This window comes from Eretmochelys imbricata, chromosome 2 (genome assembly GCF_965152235.1).
Source record: "Eretmochelys imbricata isolate rEreImb1 chromosome 2, rEreImb1.hap1, whole genome shotgun sequence".
In the NCBI taxonomy this organism is placed as follows: Eukaryota; Metazoa; Chordata; order Testudines; family Cheloniidae; genus Eretmochelys; species Eretmochelys imbricata.
Window position 1 is genome coordinate 121,201,544 of NC_135573.1, and position 6,648 is coordinate 121,208,191.

Genomic DNA, 6,648 nt, shown 5'->3' on the forward strand with positions numbered 1-6,648 from the left:
AGGTCCCCTCCACTGGTCACGTGGGCAAGCACAGCCCTCTGAGATTCTGGACTAAGAAGTGCAGCTAGTCGCTCCTCAGCAGAGCCACAAACCCATCCTGCAGCTACAGAGGGTTTGAGGGAGCTCACTGAAGAGGCAGTTCAGCTATCAAGCACCCAGCACAGGCAACTGGACTTCCAAGATTTACTGATGTGGGGCCCAACAATGGAGCAACAGGCAATGGCTGGTGGAAGGGCAAACACCCCCTATCTCCTGGCTTTCTAGAAGCCCATCTCTAGAAGGAAACTGCCAGAATTTCAAACCTGAGCAATCACTATCTTTGCTGCTGCTATCGTGTAGGTCTGCAGGCAGGTGAAGGAAGGGAAGGAGTTTGTTGGGAATGTCATGAGAGAATTGTTTGGGGAGGCCCTGGGAAAATGTGTGTAGACTTTATGGGGAGAGATGGCAGCTGTTGCGGGAAAAGGACAAAGGCTAAAGGATAGCAAGGCGGTATTGCGGGGGAAAAGAAGTTTCAGAGTACAGGATTCAGACAAAACAGGGTTAGAGAATTGGGAGAGCTGAAGGGATGTTTGTAAGAAGCAGTGGATAGATTAATGGACAAAATACGGTTGGTACGAGGGCCAGGGAGGAAATGTGAGCTATGAAGAAAAAGGAAAAGAGATAGAGGAATGTTGGGAATGTAATGAGGAAAGGGGAAAACTGGTGGGGGGGACAAGGGGGAAAGGTATAGGAGACTCAATGGCAGAAGGAATTATGTGGAAAGAGTGGGCAGTGAAAGAGGCCCAAAGGAGAAAGAAAGATGCGCGTGGGGTGAGAAAAAGGAAAGAGGAATAGGGAGAGACTCAAGGTAAAATAGTATAAAAGGACAAAATAGAGACATATAGCAAGAAAAAAGAGAATGGCTGTGAAATAAGAAAAACATTAGGTAAAAGGAGAGAAAGAAGGAACCAAAGAAATGGGGAAGGGAAAAGGAAAAACAAGAACACAAACTCTTCTCTTTTAATTATATTGTGCATGTGTTGTGAATCCTTTCTGTTGCTGGGCAGTGGAGAACCAGGAACCCAGATAACCAGAGTAATCATGGCCATGGGAGCAGAGGAATAAAAAAGTTTGTGGAATCAATAAGGGAGGAGAGTCTAGTTTTGCATTATTAATTTTGGACTGTTTTTGGATATCCCTTAAACATTGCCCCCTAAAGCCAGCCTTGGGCTTGAGAGAAAGAAGGAAAAGCTGAGTACAAGGAGAGTTGAAAACTTTTCACGATGAGCATAATTGCACATTTCATAAAACATGAAATGAGTTTGGGAACCTATGAGGTATAATTCCTCAAAGCAGGGTGTGCCACACCATTTTTCAGTCATATGCTGCTAATCTTTTTAATAGAAAGAAGAGTTGGATGCAACTCCATACAACATCTTATCCAAATTAATTTGCAGAATTTAGGGAGGCAGACTGGAACTACCCAGTTTAGAAATTTGGCCTGGGCACAGTGGGTGACATCCTGACCTTACTGAGGTCAGTGTGGGTTTTGCCATTGACTTAATGGGGCCAGGATTTCACCTCGGAGATAAAACTCCAACAGATTGATATTACTGTATCACCAAAAAGATCCGGTCAGAGACCTGTTGTGTTAGGTGCCAAACACACATGGTCCCTGCTCTAAGGCGCTTACAACCTAATTAACAACATCAGGACCTGAGCAAACTTTCTGCCAGAACACGGGCCTTCCTGTCAGATTCTGGTCAGTGAGCAGCAGCTAGTAAAGCTTACAAGAGGGAGTCTAGGCCACTTGAGACTTGATGTAAAGCCTATTCAACAGGAGCCTTTTTCCTGACTTCCAAAGGCTCACTCTGTGGCAGAGCAAATACAATGATGGTGGTGGTTTGTTTATTTGTTTCTCATCTTGTCAGCCCCACATAGTGGCCAGCCAGGTGCGTTCTTCCCATTTTGTGCAGCATCACCAGAAATAAAAACTCTGCAGATCCAGTTCTGCCTTCAATAATGTCTCAGTGCAGCTCCATTGCCATGAATGTCTTTGTTTGCATGGGTGTAGCTGATGGCATCATTCAGCAGAATCTCTATTACTGGGTGTGGTGCACAAGATGAAAAGAACTCAGCACGATTCTTGGATCTTGGGGTGATGAAAACAATAATCTCTTTGCTTGCAAACTGAGAAAATCAGATGTGGTAATCAGTGAGCCATCTGGATACGGAACTGAGAGGTCACTTGAAGTCACTTTTTAGGAGAGAATCAAATTTAAGAGTGGGCTGGACAGCATAGAACAGGATCCATGAAGCATTTTCCTCTATCATCACAGATTCCCTCCCTCCACCCATTGGGTCTCTAGAGATCCTCAGGAATTGGAGAGTACAGGGGGTAGATGCTGGGGAGAAGCTGGGGGAGAAGAAGGAGGAGCAAAGAAATTCAGAGCAGGGAGACATAAGCTCTTACTTAGTTTGTAAACTCTTTGGGCCCCAGACTGTTTCTGTTCTGTGTTTGTGCACCTAGCACAATGGGGTGCTGGTCCGTGACTAGGGCTCCCATGTGCTATGGTAATACAAATAATAGTATTAGTAATAGCAACCTGTGGGAAGACCCTCAGGGAGAATTTGAGAAGGAAAAAAAAGGAGGGAAAGAGAGAAACAGCAAAAAGATGGAAGGAAAGCAACATGGAGCAGGGAAACAGACACAAACAGAAGAAGCAAAGGAAGGGAGAAGACAATATGATTCCACTGGGTGATCCAAAAAAGTGGAGGTAAATATGAAAGCAGAGGAATGAGAAGAAAGCATAAGATGCTTTTCAAAAGAAGTAGGCTGTAACTTCTTAAAGCCCATAGGAAAAATCGTTGGTTCAAAAATAATACAACTTAAGCAGTAGGATCATCAGGAACAAAAAAAAAAAAAAAGCAGGATGGCTGATGTCACTATGGGGCAGAGTTACAATTGACCTTAACTGTGGATTCCATATTTCAAATGTTTGGGTTCTTTTGAGTTTAACCTTCACTCTGAATAATCTAATGGTTGCTTCTTTATTAATGATAAAGGCAATGTTCTGCTAAGCCTCTTCTTACCATTGAACTACCTATATTTACATTGCACTCCAGCCTAGCACACATCTTTGTCTTGGAATACATTCTGTGCTAGTTATCTGACTCCTTGCTTATACAAACTATGTCTAAGCAGGGTCTGAATGAGCTCTCCCCTGACATCTAGTGATGAGCTGGGGAAAAAGACTTTAGGAACCAACCTTGTTTGCATAGACATGCCTATTCTGCCTACATGCTCAGCATCATGGAGCAGATTTGCCCAAATGATCACTTTTGACTGGTGTTGGATTGCAAGTCATGTTGGTGTTGAGTGCAGGAGTAATGAAAGGTTGTTGTTCTTGGTATGTGAGTTGGGGGCAGGAGGCCGAGCTTGGCCTGCCCTGGCTGGAGGGTTCACCCTCAACTGAACTGCAATTGCTAAGCAGGGGGTAGGGAAGCCAGTAAAAGGGAGAGAGGTGGGGGGACAAGTGTTTGTACTTGGTGGTATGGCCTCTGCTGAAATTAGAGAGCTGTGTTAAGTGGTGGGACCTCAAGAACCTCCGAGGTTGTAGTAGGGAGGCTGGTGGCAGCAGAGAAAGCGATGGATCAGCAGCCAACAGCAGTGGAGTGAGCAACAGCACAGTCACAGAGGGAACAACGATGCAGCAGTGAACGGCAGCGTGGAGGTCAGTGACGCAAAGTGAACGATAGCACGGCAGCAGCAGCTGAGGCATTGCTTGATGCCTTTCATCCCCCTCGGGCAGGAGGTGAACTCACATGAACGCACCTCTGAACTCTGGGTCATTGTTGGCCAAGGACCACAACTGTGAGTGGGGTGCGGTGAAGGGAGAGGGGAATGGCTTGGTAAAAGAACGTTACTTTGTCGGACTTTCACACTGGACTGTGAGAAACTGAGGCAAAGGGCACTGCCCAGTGTACTCTGGGGTGGGCGTTTTGCTTATGGTTATATGTCATAATGCTGGGTTCCTTTTCCTTTTTCATTAAAAGTTTTCTTTTCCATACACAGCCTGCTTGCGAGAGAGGAAGTACAGCCTTTTAGAAGCACTCAGGGGTGGTGTGTATTTTTCCACTTTCCCCATCTATAATATGGGGATAATAGCACTTCCCCATCTCACAAGGGTGTTGTGAGCATAAATACTCTAAAGACTGTGAGGTATCAGACACTGTGGTAATGGGGGCTACGTGGAGATTGAAGGTGTGTACAATGAAACAATGCTTGGTATCCTATTGGGATCCAGGAAGTGGGCAGGCGAAGCTTGGTATCAGTGGGCAAACCAATCAGTTCCATAGACTTGCAAGTAGATGGGATTCTTCTTCAGCTGCACCCTCTGGCACGCCACTGGGTCTCCAAGGATATCACACCACCTATTGAATCAGCAACAGCACTTCCTGCAATACCTACCAGAAGTGTTTCTTATGAGATTTCCCGTCAAATACAGTCCAGGCCCAACTCTGATTAGGTGGTGAGATCAGGTGAGATAACAGCTCACGGGGGGCTGGCATTAGGTCTGAGAAGCTTTGATTTCTAATTGTGTGTATGAGGGTCTATTTCTAATTCAAACAACAAGCAATTTGCAGCAAGTGAATATTTAGATATTTAGGCTCCTAACTTCCATTGACATCCATGGAAGTTAGGAACCTCAATCACTTTGTGGAACTGGGCCTTACTCACCAAATAGAATATTTTCATGCTCTGTTCTTCTGAAACTGGCAGGAGGTGTGAAAAAAGGGAATTTGGAAAGTCATAGTTGTAGCCAAAATAATTATTGCTCTGGGTTTCCTGGTCACAAGATCGCTTTACCAAAAGGATTAGCCAGTTAGAGTATGTCTACACTGCAATTAGACACCACCGTTGTCCCGTGCCAGCTCACTTGGGCTCTCGGGCTGCGGGGCTGTTTGATTGCAGTGTAAACGTTCAGGCTTGGGCTGCAGCCCCAGTTCAGGGACCCTCCTTCCTCACAGGATACTAGAAGTGCAGGTTTTTTATTGCAGTGTAGACATACCCTTAGTTGAGTCTCACTTTATTACACAGTGTTAGCTGATTGTCATTGAGAACATCCATTCAGAAGGAGAGAGATATTTAGATATTTGCAGGCTGCTGGGAAGTGAACTATTTCCCTTTCTGTAGGCCCAGACAAGGATTCTACTAAATGATTGCCCTCCCTCATTTCCCAGCGGTGATGGCTTCGTATTATGGTCACACCTACAAGCCTATATAGATAGTCTCTAGATATGCTAGTGAGGTTGCTAAGTGTTATTGCCACCACTTTAGAAATGCAGAAACTGAAGCACAGGGCTTACGTGGCTTGCCCATGGTTACGCACTGTCTATAGTACAGCTGAGAGTAAAACCCAGAACTCCTGTCTTCAAACCAGCTCACTAACCACTAGACCCAGGGCTTTCCCCTGTGTTGCAGAAATGTTGTTTCTGGAAGATAGATGCCTATATGTTCTGAGGCTATGGCTACACTAGAGAGCTTACAATGGCACAGCTACACCCAGAGGTGGATTTACAGTGAAACACAGGGTGCCCTGGCACAGAGCCCCCAAGGACAGGGGGCCCCAGGGCTGGGCAGCTGCAGGGACAGAAGCTTGCCGGCTCCTGGGGCTCCTGCTGCAGGCTCCGCACCCATCAACAGCCAAGCTCCCACCTCCTCCCCCAAGCATGCTGCGTTCCTGCCCCTCTCCATCCCTCCCAGCGCTTCCCCTGCCACCAAACAGCTGTTTGCCAGAGCTCAGGTCACTCCGGGAGGGAGGGGGAGGAGCGGGGCTGCAGCACACTCGGGGGAGGAGGCGGGGAAGAGGCAGGTGCAGGGCCTTGGGGAAGGAGGTGGAATCGGGGCAGGGCGGAGCAAAGGCGAGGCCCCCCCCCACTCCCCCTACACATACCCCCCCCCAGCCCCCTGCCCTCCCTGATTCCTGCACCCCCCCCACGTCCCTCCCCCACCGTGAGCACCAAACGGGAGCTCCTGCACCCCCCCCACATTCCCATCTGTACCCCTCGCACCAAATGGGAGCTGCCCCAGGTAAGCACCCCAACCTCCTGCCCCAACCCTGAGACCCCTCCTGCATCCTAACTCCTGGCCAGACCCTGCACCCCAACCCCCAGGCCACTCCTGCACCCTAACTCCCTCCCAGACCCTGCACCCCCAGCCCCGTTCCCTCCCTGACTCCTGCACCCCCTCACACATCCCCAGCCACACCCTGAGCCCCCTCCTTCACCCTAGCTCCTGGCCAGACCCCGCACCCCGATGCTTTTTTACATTTTTTTTTTATAAAGTGCTCTTATCCAAAGCACGTTAGAATAGTTAGCTAACGGTACAAACAATATTTGGAAAGATCATTAAGTGTTCCGTCGAGACCCACCGCGATTTTCAAGAGGTCTGTGGAAAAATCAGTTCGACTACAAAAATAATCAAGGTACCTCACTTTATTTTCATTTACTTCCTATTACTTATAGGAGGAGGAGGAAGAAAAAAAGAATGAAAAATGGGGGCGGGGGAGGAGATAAGAGAGAATGTTCTTTTTTTTTGGCTGGGTCCCAGGGAAGGGTCCCAAAAATGAAGCTGGGCACAGGGCCCCACTAACTCTAAATCCGCCA